The following is a 17,563-nucleotide window of genomic DNA, read 5'->3' as shown; positions in this document are numbered from 1 at the left end:
CACAGGACCATGCTCTACCAACTGAGCCACACAGGACCATGCTCTACCTACCAACTGAGCCACACAGGACCATGCTCTACCTACCAACTGAGCCACACAGGACCATGCTCTACCTACCAACTAAGCCACACAGGACCATGCTCTACCTACCAACTGAGCCACACAAGACCATGTTCTACCTACCAACTGAGCCACACAAGACCATGCTCTACCTACCAACTGAGCCACACAAGACCATGCTCTACCAACAGCCACACAGGACCATGCTCTACCTACCAACTGAGCCACACAGGACCATGCTCTACCTACCAACTGAGCCACACAGGACCATGCTCTACCTACCAACTGAGCCACACAGGCCCATGCTCTACCTACCAACTGAGCCACACAGGACCATGCTCTACCAACTGAGCCACACAGGACCATGCTCTACCAACTGAGCCACACAGGACCATGCTCTACCAACTGAGCCACACAGGACCATGCTCTACCTACCAACTGAGCCACACAGGACCATGCTCTACCAACTGAGCCACACAGGACCATGCTCTGCCAACTGAGCCACACAGGACCATGCTCTACCAACTGAGCCACACAGGACCATGCTCTACCAACTGAGCCACACAGGACCATGCTCTACCAACTGAGCCACACAGGACCATGCTCTACCAACTGAGCCACACAGGCCCATGCTCTACCTACCAACTGAGCCACACAGGCCCATGCTCTACCTACCAACCGAGCCACACAGGACCATGCTCTACCAACTGAGCCACACAGGATCATGCTCTACCAACTGAGCCACACACGAACATGCTCTACCAACAGCCACACAGGACCATGCTCTACCTACCAACTGAGCCACACAGGACCATGCTCTACCTACCAACTGAGCCACACAGGACCATGCTCTACCTACCAACTGAGCCACACAGGACCATGCTCTACCTACCAACCGAGCCACACAGGACCATGCTCTACCTACCAACCGAGCCACACAGGACCATGCTCTACCAACTGAGCCACACAGGATCATGCTCTACCAACTGAGCCACACACGAACATGCTCTACCAACAGCCACACAGGACCATGCTCTACCTACCAACTGAGCCACACAGGACCATGCTCTACCTACCAACTGAGCCACACAGGACCATGCTCTACCAACTGAGCCACACAGGACCATGCTCTACCAACTGAGCCACACAGGACCATGCTCTACCTACCAACTGAGCCACACAGGACCATGCTCTACCAACTGAGCCACACAGGACCATGCTCTGCCAACTGAGCCACACAGGACCATGCTCTACCAACTGAGCCACACAGGACCATGCTCTACCAACTGAGCCACACAGGACCATGCTCTACCTACCAACTGAGCCACGTGGGACCATGCTCTACCAACTGAGCCACGTGGGACCAGTCAAACTCACTATGTTCTCTATCCCCTCCTCATATTCCTATATTTCCTTATCGCCTGATGTTGGCAGGTATGTCCCATCCACAAATTGAATGACAGTGACAGCGAGATGCAAGAGTAATGTCGGCAGTTTGTCAGAAATGATTTATTATGTTTTGTCCCTGGGGACGTGTCGTCACGTCTGCAGGTTCTTATCACCATCATGTTGTTTAGGAGATATTGGATAAGTCAGGGGCAATAATGACAGAATGGTATCCACTGCAGCCGCCACCGAGACTCCTTCTGACGGAATCCACACACATAGAACCGTGCAGAGAGAGTGAGAGCGAGAAAGAGAGAGAGAACAGCAGGACAAAAAAAACATGAGGCCTACGTTGAAAAAGAACCATAGATGGATATCAAAGCTTAACGCAAACAAATTATACTTATCAGAATCTCTGAGTCATACACACTGTTTGTATCATTTTCATTTGGATGTGTATAGTCATTTGTCAGGCATGCGTGTATTATGTACCATTCTTTGCCTAGCTGAATATAACTTTCAAGGGTCAGTGGCGACAGGAAGAATAAATGTTAGAATTTTGCAGAGAGAGAGAGAGAGAGAGAGAGAGAGAGACTCTTAGATATTAGATACAATGGTGCCACTGTTGCAATGGCATCTAAATAGAAAATCACCAATGTAAATTGCCATCCCATCTCACTGCTTTGAAGTTGTGCAATAGCGAAACCTTGAATTTCCTCTTGATTTTGGAAGCAGCTCGTTGTTTTGTAGTGTCCCAGGAGGCCTTCTGATACGTGCCGTGGCCCATGCCCCAGCCACTCTGGAGAGACGCTATATTCCTCCTGGCCCTCTTGCTCTCTCATTATTTCTTCTTCCTCTCCTTCTCAAACTTACAGTATTCACTACTAAGTAATAATAATAATAATAATAATAATATATGCCATTTAGCAGTATGCACACGCACACACATACACAAGCTGTTGTGCACCAAATATAGCTTGACTTGTTTGCCGAACTCGGTAAGGGAGTCAAGTAAATGAGTAACATGGCGATAACATGTCATTACAATTTCTGTCAATAGAGAGTAATTCCAACTCACAAAGCACATTGGGTCAACCTTTACATGACAGTGTGCTTATTACTATGTAACTATTTCTGTAAAGATTTCCGGTTGAACCAGGATGTGGACATGAAGCTAGGGTTAGGGTTATGTCTAGGGTTTGGGTTGAGCCAGGGTGTAGAAAAGTTTGTGTGTCATATGCACATCCTAAGGTGCTGGGCAAATGAATTGTTTCAAATTGTTTCCACACCCACCATGCGTCATGTGGGGATGTGAGCACTCACTGTTTGACCTGAGGAAGATCCTTGTGGATAGAAACATTGTCAATAAAGGTGGTAATTGGAGCATATTCAGTGTGCGGCTTTTCTGTTATTTTTGACACGTGTGGACATGAAGCTAGGGTTAGGGTCATAGCTATGGGTTAGGGTCATAGCTATGGTTAGGGTCATAGCTAGGGTTATAGCTAGGGTTAGGGTCATAGCCAGGGTTAGGGTCATAGCTAGGGTTATAGCTAGGGTCATAGCTAGGGTTAGGGTTATAGCTAGGGTTAGGGTTGAGCTGGAATGTGGACATGAAGCTAGGGTTAGGACTAAAACTACCATAGTCAGTATTTTTCAAACTGCGAGTCACTTGTCTAATGCCAGATCAGTGGCTTAGCCAATTAGATGGTGCAAACTTTTGTCAGATTTAGAGCATATCTGTCTCTATGTTTTTATTGTGTATACGTTAGGGTTGCTAATAATCAGGTTTCATCTACTGTATGTCTTGAGGGCAAAGGTTTACAGTACAGTGTAGTCCAAAACTATCAGTCTGAAAGGAGAAACGCCTACTTCTATCAATCAATGTTGATGTTTGTTACTGCAGATTAGATTGGAAATTGCATAATAACTACATCCTGGGCCAATTTAATAATATTTAATTGGTTCTTCCTCTGGTCACAGCCCATTATGTAAGACCAGGTGATTTGTTGTAACTATACACTCTGTATGGTGTGATGATGTGATGATGTGACGTACAGTGCCTTCTATGGCGTTGAGATCTGGAGACTGGCTAGGCCACTCCAGGACCTTGAAATGCTTCTTACGAAGCCACTCCTTCATTACCCGGGCTGTGTGTTTGGGATCATTGTCATGCTGAAAGACCCAGCCACGTTTCATCTTCAATGCCCTTGCTGATGGAAGGAGGTTTTCACTCAAAATCTCACGATACATGGCCCCATTCATTCTTTCCTTTACACAGATCAGTCGTCCTGGTCTCTTTGCAGAAAAACAGCCCCAAAGCACGATGTTTCCACCCCCATGCTTCACAGTAGGTACGGAGTTCTTTGGATGGAACTCAGCATTCTTTGTCCTCCAAACACGACGAGTTGAGTTTTTACCAAAAAGTTATATTTTGGTTTCATCTGACCATATGACATTCTCCCAATCTTCTTCTGGATCATCCAAATGCTATCTAGAAAACTTCAGATGGGCCTGAACATGTACTATTTTTTTCTTCTCATTTTGTCTGTCATAGTTGAAGTGTACCTATGATGAAAATTACAGGCCTCTCTCATCTTTTTAAGTGGGAGAACTTGCACAATTGGTGGCTGACTAAATACTTTTTTGCCCCACTGTATATGGATGAGCAATGACCGAGCGGCATAGGCTAAGATGTAATAGATAGTATAGAATACAGTATATACATATGAGATGAATAATTTAAGATATGTAAACGTTATTAAAGTGGCATTATTAAAGTGACTAGTGTTCCATTTATTACAGTGGCCAATGATTTCAAGTCTGGATGTAGGCAGCAGCCTCTCAGTGTTAGTGATTGCTGTTAAACAATCTGATGGCCTTGAGATAGAAGCTGTTTTTCAGTCTCTCGGTCCCAGCTTTGATGCACCTGTACTGACCTCGCTTTCTGAATGGTAGTGGGGTGAACAGGCAGTGGCTCGGGTGGTTGTTGTCCTTGATGATCTTTATGGCCTTCCTGTGACATCGGGTGCTGTAGGTGTCCTGGATAGCAGGTAGTTTGCCCCCGGTGATGCGTTTTGCAGACCGCACAAACCTCTGGAGAGCCCAGTGGTTGTGGGCAGTGCAGTTCCTGTACCAGGCGGTGATACAGCCCGACAGGATGCTCTCAATTGTGCATGTGTAAAAGTCATGTGTCTTTACAGTCAACATTGAATAATCAATTGTGATAATCAGAAATAATTTAAACATTTGCAAATGTATCTCTAGTAAAGTTTGAAAGAGATTGTCTTATCACTGAAGTTGCATTGGCAAACAGCTTTCTGATCTCGCTTCAGTAAGAGGCCCATATGAGGAATGGGGTAACTGAAAAAGCATTACAATCTACCCCAGTCAGTCTGGACCACAGTTCTCAGGTGATTGATGTTCTAATGTGTGAATACATGTTGGGTTTCTTAATCTTCTATTTACAGTCCAAGTTCAGTTTGCTGAGGGGGGAATGAAGTGGTGATTCAGAGGCTGATTGTGGCAGGTTTGCACAGCTGTGAAACAGTGCATGTTGTAGTAGTCATGCTTTCTCCCTTCTGGTTGGTGTAGGTTGGGCGCACGATATGCACTGATATGGAATAGATTGTTGAATTGCTTTACCTGGTCAATAGATTCATTGATTGGTAGGCTACTTAAGCAGTAGTGCTATCATTAACAAAAACTGTATGAAAACTTAACGTTAGATTTTGAAAAAGGGCATTTTCATTTCTGCTTAATTTTGTTGACAGAAGATACAACTGTCAATCTATCCTCATAGAAATGACTGATCTGGAGATATCAGGGGAACCAGTTTGTGAGAGTGGCATAGGAGTTAATGACTCATGGCGAGCTCCACCCTCCTCTCCAACCTCTGCACTGTGGTTATCTGCCACCTGGCCAACCAATAAGAGGACGTTAATGTAGAGGTGCGTATGGTGCTGAACATTAAGGGTGGGGACCTTAGAAGACAGTTTAGGTTTCCTTAGAGTGAGTCATCATCGTGTCGATGAGATGAAAGCAAGCGAGCGAAAAATTCCACAATTGTTTTCTGTGTAAGTGTGACCACAATTGTTTTCTGTGTAAGTGTGACCACAATTGTTTTCTGTGTAAGTGTGACCACAATTGTTTATGCATTAATGGCTGCAGCAGTTAATGAACTGACAATCAATAAAATCACAAGAGGAGAATCCCTATACACAGTACGAGGCTGTGGGATTGTCTGTTCATAATCAACCACGTGAACATGGCTGCTTTTCTTATGAAACAAGGACTGTCGGACTCTTAAACATTCCCACATACACGTAATCCAGTGCATGTATATACATGTATTAATACTAACTATTAAATGACTAATGGTATATGCATTTAGTGCCCATCCTCTTATCAGTCATCAAAGAGAACCACACCTCAGCATTGTGCCAAATACAGAGATCAAAAGAACTGCCATAAAGCTGGCTTGACTACAACCTTGCAAGTACACAATGCTAACTCCTATTTATTCTACATTCTAATTCAGTTAATGTATGTGAAAGGCACTCTTTCATGTGCTGGTCCGATGACATAGGCCTAACTGTGATTTATGTGCTCTCTACACCATACAGGTAGATCTCCAAAGATATCACAGGAGAATACATAAGCAACCCAACCCCCCTGTTGCACTGTCTGTGTCTCTCTCGTTCTATCTGTCTCTGTCAAAGGGGCTCATACCAGGTGCTCCATCTACCTTTCCAATCAAATCTAAATCAGATCAAATTGTATTTGTCAATACAGTGAAATGCTTACTTACAAGCCCTTAACCAACAATGCAGTTAAGAAAATATTTACGAAATAAAATTAATGTAATGTGTATTGTTAGATTATTTTGTGGTAGGCCACGGTTTGTGCTATTTGAATGGTTGCTATCTACTAGGGAAAATCCAATCTCTGTATCAATCCAAAGTACCTCTAACAAAAAGTGTTTGTCTCTGTTTGAACAGAATAACCCATGACCACTGAGTGTCTGAATTGGATCCTCTTTATCTGTGTTTTGGGGGCAATGGATCTAGGAGTGTACACAGATGTACTTGTATACAGAGGAATTGAGGGCAATTCAGATATGGTGTCTCAACAGTACTGGGCATAGTCAACCAAGTCCTACATACAGGCCAATCACCTTTCGCGTACTAAGCATGACCGTAAAACGTGTGTCACTATGCGCATATTAATGTTACAGCGCCAATCACTCCTCATGGCCAGTGAACAGGGTTAACTCTCCTAGCCTCCTGACGGATCCGTTTGGTGACTGAGGAGGTGGAGGAAGTGTTGGATGATCATGTTCTTGCCTGTAGTAGTTCATGCGCTCCTAATGGGCCAGCGACTAATGGTCTCCAGAACAGAGGCATTTCCTCTCATGCCTGCCGCTAGGGGACCAGCCAGGTCCCCTTCCGTTAGCCTGCATGTCTCCATCAGTTAACCTCAGATCTTTAACTATGTAACGCACGGCAACAGGGGACTACTTTGTGGTCGCATCTACTCTACCTCTGAATCAAGAGTTTGTAGGCCACACAAATGGAACAGAAAACAAGGGATTTCCCCACTTTTCCACCTCCCCTGTTGATGCAAAAAGGAGGGATGTGAAAATATATGTAAATAAAAAAATAAAAGCAGTATTTCCTCCTAGGACATGGAATGCTTTTGCAAAGTGAAATGGCACGACGTATGTCTTCAGAATGGACAGTACTAGTGCAGGACTACAGCTTCAGATACCAATACGATGAAATGGGAGAGGCTTTTTCTTGCAAAGTGTGGAGCGACTCGCTATGATGACTATAGAAACACAAGGGCCGCCCGTTGCCATCTCAGCTAAGACCTTGGAACTCTGTTAACTCTTTAATAATCCCCTGGTGCTTGTGCGAATACAGCTTCCTCGCCTATCCTGTCTGCACTTAATAATCTGAGTTGAGTGTCTGAGTTTCAGCTTGGCTGCCAAAAGAGGGCCTGCCCTGTTAATGACATCATAGGTATGGTTCAGCCTGACTTCAGAGTCATACGAAACATACTTAACATATTTCTGTGCACCTCCAAGATGTATGATACCCATTGGCAATTTTAGCATGTAAATCTTGGTGAGAAAAAATAATAAATATGTGGGATGCATGCCAGCAAAGACACAAAACAACACTAAACAATGCATTAAATGCACTATACCACGGCTACACCTGGCCATCAGCAGAGCATTGTCTGGCAGTGAAACAGTTCATTCAGCCGATTTACTGCATTTTTAAAAACATAGCTGATATGGCTGACTTGCTTAAATAAAAATATGGCATAAGGTGACGACAAGCGGATTAGAGGCAATCCATAATTTCGATTAAGACATTAATGAGCGAGCTAGGATGGGCGTAGTCAATATAACTATTAGTTCATCACTTTTGAAATGTACAGCGACAGAATATGGGCCGTTCTTACAGTGTTCTCCCTGTACACCAAGTCAGAACTGTAGGATAAATAAAAGGGGCCTATAAGCAGACAATGAAAGCTCTTACAATATTTGATGATTACATTTCCCAAAAACAGGTAATAGGTTACATGTGCACATGCACCACCAAGTCAGAACAGTAGGCAAAATTATGAGGGGGAAAAGGACCAAATTATTAGGGTGAGGCACTAACAGCTTACGACACAACATACACTTAGCATTACTTTCTTAGCTACACTATACATATCTCCCTGGCATCTCACATCATTTATGCAGCAGCATACAGGACATGTTTGGACTCACCCTCTTGTGCTGTGCTCACTTGAACAGGTGAGCACAGCGGCGGTCCTCCGTGGGCAAATTTTGTCCGAGTTGGATGAAAGTTCAAAACGTATTTCTCAGTCATGACTTTAGACAGAAACAAAATAGGGAGGTTCATCAAGGTGGAATGGTGGGCGAAATCGGAATCTAGCAATCAACAGGTTGCGTATTCGAGTCTCGTCTCTGTCGTTTCTGTAGCATTTTAGCTAACTCTTCCCCTAACCATTATTCTTGTGAAGACAGACACTGGAGTAGAGAAGCAGGTACGGGGAGTCAACAATTAATAAGGAACAAACATTGAACAAGACAGGAACGGCATCAGCACACAGGTAACACAACAACATATGAAAATGTATCCTGAAGTGGGGAACAGAGCTTGGGAACAGACAGATATAGGGGAGGTAATGACACAGGTGATTGAGTCCAGGTGAGTCCAATAATCGCTGATGCGTGTGACGGGGGAAGGCAGGTGTGCATAATGATGGTGGCAGGAGTGCTTAATGCTGGGGAGTCTGGCGCCTTCGAACGCCAGGGAGGGGGAGTGGGAGCAGGCGTGACAATTCTAAACTTAACCCAATTCACCTAACCTGCTTTCTAAATTCACCTAACCTTTGTCATTCTAGATCCCCTAACCACCAAAATTCTCCCGTATGCAAGGGGGAAAAACTATCTCCAGTAGTGGTCAGTGGCTTCGCTAGCATGTTAGTAGTATGACTCTTTTGGCTCTTCCCTGTATTTTCATTGCTGGCTGACGAGGTGTATTCTGCATGGCAGGCAGGGGAAGACGGGATGCCCTGCCTGCCTTGTCTCCACGTCACCAGCTGCCTGGGTCAGGTCTGTAGACAGAGAGAGGGGCAAGGTAGTCCTGGCCAGGCTTACAGTACCTGGCTCTGGTTCTGGCAAAGAAGCTGAGTAGCAGTAAAGACTATCACACCAGAGAGCACTTCCCCCCATCAACACTACAATAACTCACCACTGCTGCCTGATACACCCCAGCCTAGGCCAGGCCAGAGCAACCATCATCTCCTGGGACACATTGTAATAGAGGCATGGAGTATGCTGATGCATACTGATGAAAGTAAGCTGTTTGATAATGCCCTTTTAATGTGTTTGATTTAAAAAAAAAAATGAAATGTTCATCCCAGCACTTTATCCAGACCGTATGTAGACCAGGGGATCCCTGAAGGTGTCAGCAACAGCAGTGCGGCCCACGATAGGCAGATAAAGATCAGTATCAGGCCATGTCTGCACTCATCAGCTGCAGGGTAGTGGCTACACAGTCAGGGCCTGGGGCTGCTATGGTGGGGGAGAAGTACCTCCACTATCAAATCAACTGTATGTGAGTCTGGTCAAACTGCATTCTTACCCCCCTGCAGTAAAGGTCTTATATACTGTAACTAAGCTACAGTAACAATGTAATGTATGTTATATTTGAGCTGTAGTGTTGAGGGAAGCCACTGCCTTGGTCCTCTAACCACTGCCCTGTTAACACAACCTCCATGTAAGTGTCAAAGGCAGAATATGTCTCCTTTAAAATAAAAGTTTAAATTAGATCAATCGTTTGCACAATCCAACAACATACAGTGTAATATAGCCTTATGTGGCCTATTCTATACAGAAAACATAAAAACATCAATATTACATGGATTTATTCTATAGAACAAACAATTGAAGTGTCAGCTATAATGAACTCCTATCTCATAATACCGCCTAGGTCAGTGTTTCCCCACTCCAGTCCTAGACGACCCCCGACAGGACCCATTATTGCTGTTGTCTGGGACACACTCACCTGAGGGCTTGATGATCAGTTGAATCAGGTGTGCTTGTCCCGGGGGTACAACAAAAAGTTGTGCTGTTGGGGGAACTTGAGGACTGGAGTTGGAAAACACTGGCCTAGGCTATAATAAGAGTTGAACCCCTGCTATGGGAGCCATGATTCTTATCCAGTCTATCAGCTTCCCAAAGCACCCAGCATCCTGCATGCCCTCACAGTACTGACAGTGGTGATAACAGTACTGTGCAGCAGCCAGGCAGGTGAGTTGAGGCAGCCAGCTTTGGTCTCGTGGTCTCACCTCCGAGTCTTGTCTGTCAATCTGCCTGACCCTTAGCTTACACTCCTGCGATAACTAGTCCTATTGCTAAGGGCGGTCTAAGCGATTCCTTTATGATATCATGTTACATCCCTACATTTGCTTACCTCTTGTGTTGCACACATTTCATTCAAAATGTAATTCTAGCTCACAATCAAGGACCACTGTGTAATCCCTCCAGCAGTGAAGTGTAGGCCTTTGACTGTGTAGGCCTTTGACTATGTGGGGCTATCTTAGACTCCCTACTTAAATCTAATATAGTACTAATAGAGTCCTGCAGATGGCAATATTGAGACAAGACCTGAGGTCCTACTTGTTTTCTTTCTCCAATCAAATAAAAAAAGCACAATAGACACTACAAAAAATATCAAAATCTTTGAGAAATAGCATCTACTCACAGACAGCTATATCTCAATGTCTTTTCTAATTTTAGACTTTTTAAATATATTCCATTCTCCTTTTTCTTTTTTATATTATCGCTATATTCCTACTAATATTTCTTTATCTTATTAAGTTTTTGCAAGTGTATTTTCAGTCTTTTCATAATAATGTGATTTAATTTGTAGAGTGCATTTCCAATGCTCAACGTACATCTGAAGCTTGTTGGTGCTTGCTTATGTGCACAAATCATGACTGCTGCAGTTTGAGATAATTTATTCCCTTTCATTTATGAAAAGAAGCTGATACTGGCCTTTATTATTTACAATTTAAGATATTTGAGCTTAATTAAATTATTTTATATTATGGTGTTTCTATTTCAAGAAATACTCAACTACATTTTACAGTAGCCTATGTATTTGTAACGGTTTTCTAGGTGTGGTGAAGGAGAGTCGGACCAAAACGCAGCGTGTAGATTGCGATCCATGTTTAATCAAACAAACGTAAACACGAAATAACACAAACACTACAAAACAATAAACGTAACGAAAACCGAAACAGCCTATACTTGTCAACTAAATACAGCGACAGGAACAAAGACACTAAGGACAATCACCCACGACAAACTCAAAGAATATGGCTGCCTAAATATGGTTCCCAATCAGAGACAACGATAAACACCTGCCTCTGATTGAGAACCACTCCAGACAGCCATAGACTTTGCTAGATAACCCACTAAGCTACAATCCCAATACCACCACCAAAACCCCAAGACAAACACACCACAAAACAAAAACCCCATGCCACACCCTGGCCTGACCCAATACATGAAGATAAGTACAAAATACTTCGACCAGGGCGTGACAGAACCCCCCCTCTAAGGTGCGGACTCCCGAACGCACCTCAAAACAATAGGGAGGGTCCGGGTGGGCGTTTGTCCATGGTGGCGGCTACGGCGCGGGACGTGGACCCCACTCAGTCAATGTCTTAGTCCCCTCTCCTCGCGTCCCTGGATAGTCCACCCTCGCCGCCGACCATGGCCTAGTAGTCCTCACCCAGAAACCCACTGGACTGAAGAGCAGATCGGGACTGAGGCAGCTCGGGACTGAGGGAAAGCTCGGGAGTGAGAGAAAGCTCGGGAGTGAGAGAAAGCTCGGGAGTGAGAGGAAGTTCAGGAGTGAGAGGAAGCTCAGGAGTGAGAGGAAGCTCAGGTGTGAGAGGAAGCTCAGGCAGGTAAATAGATCTACCAGATCCTGGCTGGCTGGTGGTTTCAGCAGATCCTGGCTGACTGGCAGATCCTGGCTGACTGGCAGATCCTGGCAGTTCTGGCAGATCCCGGCTGACTGGCGGATCTGGAAGAGTCTGGTTGACTGGCGGATCCTGGCAGACTGAAAGATCTGGCTGCTCCATGCTGACTGGCGGCTCTGGCTGCTCCCTGTAGGCTGACAGCTCAGGCGGCTTCCTGGCAGACTAGCAGCTCTGGCGGCTCCGTGCAGACTGGCAGCTCCTTGCAGACTGACAGCTCCGTGCAGACTGGCAGCTCCTTGCAGACTGACAGCTCCTTACAGACTGACAGCTACTTGCAGACTGGCAGCTTCTTGCAGACTGGCAGCTCTGGCTGCTTCATGCAGAAGTCATTCAAACAACTTATAAGTCGTTCTAACGAGATACTATATAATTGGCCCAGCATCGTCGGGGTTATGGGAGGGTTTGGCCGGGGTAGGCTGTCATTGTAAATAAGAATTTGTTCTTAACTGGCTTGCCTAGTTAAATAAAGAATATAATTTATATAATAAAGAATATAATAAAATATATATATATATATATAAAAAAAGACAATTCCAAGAGTGTACTTAGTTGTTTTAGTTTTTGCCTTGAGCTTCAGGGCTTCTGTACACCGTTAGTTCTCCTTTGTTATTACAATGCAACAAGTGGTCTTTATCTCAGATAAAGACATACAACACTATACGTCCTCCCAGACGTATGATAAGTTACAACATCCAATTTGTATGCTATTGCACAACCGAGTAAGACGTATGACACTATACATCCTCTAATGACACTATACGTCCTCTAACGACCGCTATTCCATTCATAATGTAACGTAATGTAACATATCATACTAAATGGAGTGTCACAGAATTTTATGCAGAATAATACGAACTGTCTTGAGACGACATTGCAAGGTTTGTCTCGGTGGACATTCAAGGCAAACAAGCTGAGCTGCTGTACTTCAAATCAAATCAAATTTTTATTAGTTGCATGCACCGAATACAACAGGTGAAATGCTTACTTACATACAAGACCCTTACCAACAATGCATTTAAAAAAATACGAAAAAGAATAAGAAATAAAAGGAACAAGTAATTAAAGAGCAGCAGTAAAATAACAATAAGCGAGATTATATACAGGGGGTACCGGTACAGAGTCAATGTGCGGGAGCACTTTACATCGAGGTAATTGAGGTAATATGTACATAGGTAGAGTTATTTAAGTGACTATGCATAGATAAAAACAGAGAGTAGCAGCGGCATAAAAGGAGGGGCAATGTAAATAGTCTGGGTAGCCATTTGATTAGATGTTCAGGAGTCTTATGGCTTGGGGGTAGAAGCTGTTTTAGAAGCCTCTTGGAACTAGACCTGGCGCTCCGGTACCGCTTTCCATGCGGTAGCAGAGAGAACCATCTATGACTAGGGTGGCTAGAGTCTTTGACCATTTTTAAGGCCTTCCTCTGACACCGCCTGGTATAGAGGTCCTTGATGGCAGGAAGCTCGGCCCCAGTGATGTACTGGGCCGTACACACTACCCTCTGTAGTGCCTTGCAGACGGAGGCCGAGCAGTTGCCATACAAGGCAGTGATGCAACAGTCAGGATGCTCTCAATGTTGCAGCTGTAGAACCTACAGTACATGGTTATGGCTTGAGGCTAATGGGCAAAGGGATTATTCAGGTTGCTGGGAAATGTACTTTATCAACATGCTCCTCCAACTCGCTCTGGTACTGCTGTTTGACTTTGTCTATAAAGTATAATTTATTACTATGGAGAGCACATAGACAATGTCCATGTTTATGCCTTTCTCCCTCTGCTGCAGCCTCTTCACCCTTATGTGTATGGGAGGGGTTTGGTACCACAGAAGGCACATTTATGACTTGTAAGGATTAACAAAGTATTCTTATTCTTCCTTAAGTGAACTGATTACACAGTGATGCAGTTAATGTTATCAGGGAATTGGGCCTAAGTGGTACCAAATATGTATGCACAGTCAGTTTTAGTCAGAGTGTGAATGTTTCCCCTTGATATTGAACCTTTCTGAGATTGCTTGTCTTTATGATGCCGAGTAATTTCTCTCTGGCCCATAGCCATGTTAATGGAGTCTCTTAATGATATATTTTGGTATGTTGTGATGTAAGGTAAGGCTGGGGCTTACAGGCTGAGGTGTGTAAATTAAGGGTCAGGCTCTAAGTTAGTCTTACATATAAAACTTTTTTTTTTAAAGACATCCGTCATATTCGGCTTTTGACACTAAAATGGAGGTTATGTTAACAGGGCAGTGGTTAGAGGACCAAGGCAGTGGCTTCCCTCAAAACTACAGCTCAAATATAACATACATTACATGGTTACTGTAGCTTAGTTACAGTATATAAGACCTTTTACTGCAGGGGGGAAAGAATGCAGTTTGACCAGACTTACATACTGTCAGAGTCTATCTAGAAGATAGCGAAGGAGTCCGGTGCAGGACACAGGTAAGAGTAACAAACACTGATTTACTTAATCCAAAAAACATAACAAAAATCCCGTTCCAAACAAGGACAAAACAGGACTCAAAATCCGACACACCGGAATAAACGAAAGACAATCACGCACAAAACAGAAAGGGAAACCAGAGGGTTAAATAAGGAACATAATGAGATGGGAACCAGGTGTGTAAATAGACAAAACAAAAGGAAAAATGAAACATGGATAGGTGGCGGCTAGAGAGCTGGTGACGTTGACCGCCGAACGCCACCCGAACAAGGAGAGGGAACAACTTCGGTGGACGTCGTGACACATACAGTTGATTTGATAGTGGAGGTACTTCTCCCCCACCATAGCAGCCCCAGGCCCTGACTGTGTAGCCACTACCCTGCAGCTGATGAGTGCAGACATGGACTGATACTGATCTTTATCTGCCTATCGTGGGCCGCACTGCTGTTGCTGACACCTTCAGGGATTCCCTGGTCTCTCTTATCCTCTGCCTCCATACAACATCTTTAGTGGCCCCATTGGCTGTCTAAGGGACACCTACACCGTACCTCTGTTTAGAAGGTTCAATTCAATCAAAGCGTTGACATGGGTGTGTGTATCACGTCAGGCTATGGTTACATGGTGAGGATATACAGGTACGTGCTCATACATTGTTAAATATATATCTGCTCTACATACGGGCTGGATAAAGTGCTGGGATTAACATTTTATTGTTAAATCAAACACATTAAAAGGGCATTATCAAACTGCTTACTATCGTCAGCATTTATACTCCACACCTCTATTACAATGTGTCCCAGGAGGTGATAGTTGCTCTGGCCTGGCCTAGGCTGGGGTGTATCAGGCAGCAGTGGTGAGTTATTGTAGTGTTGATGGGGGGAAGTGCTCTGTGGTGCGATAGTCTTTACTGCTACTCAGCTTCTTTGCCAGAACCAGAGCCAGGTACTGTAAGCCTGGCCAGGACTACCTTGCCCCTCTCTCTCTGTCTACAGACCTGACCCAGGCAGCTGGTGACGTGGAGACAGGGCATGCAGGGCATCCTGTCTTCCCCTGCCTGCCATACGGAATACACCTCGGCCTGAAACAACCACCGTCAGCCAGCTGTGAAAATACAGGGAAGAGCCAAAAGAGGAACATGAGTTTAGCCTTTGGATCACCTTTGATCAGTTGTACTACTGACATGCTAGCGAAGCCTCAAAATTACATGTCATTGGAATTTTATAGGATGGTTAAGACGTTGTGCTCTATTTACTAGGGCTTGTTCATCTTAATAAAAAGCTTGCGACTGTGCCTAACACCCATGCTTTCAGCATCCCTCTCATCTCAAGCCTATTTGAGACAGCTCACGATAGACATTTGAGATGTTCACTGTCCGACTCCTAAGCTTAGCACTTAACGCCGGGGACCCAGCCCTTTTATGTCTACAATGCTGAACTCTTTGAACCTCTTTGTGCCATTTTAGCACATCCTTCTTTCACAGTGGGATTATTGGGAGTATTTGCTGTTGCTTTTTGCTGTTTCGGTTACTATTGAAGAGTTGACACTATACCTCCTTGTCATTTGCATAGGACTGGTGTGGTGGGGAGGGTTAAGGGAAGGGTTGAGGTTTTCAGAGCCTCTCTTCCGGTTACAGGTTGCTCTCCTTTGCTTTCTATAGAAACTTCACCTGTGTAAAGGGAACTCAGTTGCCAAATCCCAACTAACACATCAAATATTAGTATCCATGTTGTGACCGGGTTGTAATTGACGCCTAATAGACAGCAACATATCTCTTAACACATTTAAAATCGACAAAATTGATTTAGGAATGTTTCATGAAATCAACATTCTAGAAGAAAAAGAAACTCACACCTATTGAGGCGAGGTGCTGGCTAGCGGAGTAGAAAACTTGAAAATTAAAGAGAGCCGCACACTCCAGGAGCTCAGATGCAAAAAAATGTAATTACCAACGTTTCGACAGCCAAGCTGTCTTCATCAGGGTATAATCACAAACACTGCGGGATGTCTCGTGTATACAGTGTCAAAAGACACAGGTGTCTGTAATCATGGCCAAGAGTGGCCTAATATCATTGGTTACTTATCAAATATTAAAATGGCATACAAAGAACAGCATGCAAACAACAAATGGATAGCATACTATCATAAATTAATTTTCGACTACACAAGCTTACAAACAATTACAATGGCAAAGTCACAATAATCACAAAAATGGCTTCAGATCAAAGTCTACGTTGAGAACGAATGGAGCAAGGGTCTTTAAGTTAAAGATCCAGGCAGCCTCTCGTTTTAACTATAAACGATCAAGGTCACCCCCTCTCCTAGGGAGGGGGTGATAAATTAAATTAATAAAATCAACATGAAATATTACAATAGTAATCATAATTTACATATTACTACATCTTAACAAGCACAATTTATTGATTACACTTGACTTGCCTGAGTTTCCTCCAGACCTCCTTATACAAGGTTAGTTTCGATATCAAAATAGTACATGAATTTAAATCATACCATGAATCATTATTCATTGCAATATGCAGTATAAGACATAACAGGCATAGATCAAGTAGTTGGAATCCAGTTTTACGTGTTTGGAGTTGAAACAAGACACCAGTGGTGTTTGATAATCTCCCCTGCTGTGCCCTCTTTAGCTCCTGGCAGAGAGGCCCAAAGGCAGGGCTGGCCTGCGATTGTAGCCCCCCATGGAGCCTGAATGAGGGCCTGAGTTCCTTCAATTACCTGCCCAAACCCATGAAACAAGGGTTTACAGCTCCAATCCAATTGAATCCCCAGGCAATAAAGGCCGGCAAGACAGACAGCTAGCAGGTAGTAATGGCCGCTTAAATTGCAACACCATTCTCCCGACTCCTGTTCCAGCAGACCATCACAGGGATGCCTGCTGGCACACTATTGGGAAGCCCACAGAGCAGACAAGTGGCATCAGTCCCCAACCCAGCGGCCATCAAGCATTAGGCTTCAATCAACCTCCTGGTCAGAAGTTGCTTGATAGTAGCAGTAGGCCTGCCTGAGAACTATTAGTCCTACCATGCTCCATAAAGTTCATGCAGGCCTACTGCTACTGTATGTAGAGTAAGTCAAAAATCATGTT

Source organism: Oncorhynchus gorbuscha, linkage group LG22 (assembly GCF_021184085.1).
Source record: "Oncorhynchus gorbuscha isolate QuinsamMale2020 ecotype Even-year linkage group LG22, OgorEven_v1.0, whole genome shotgun sequence".
Lineage (NCBI taxonomy): Eukaryota > Metazoa > Chordata > Actinopteri > Salmoniformes > Salmonidae > Oncorhynchus > Oncorhynchus gorbuscha.
The sequence above is the reverse complement of the archived record's forward strand: the minus strand, read 5'-3'. Positions refer to the sequence as shown.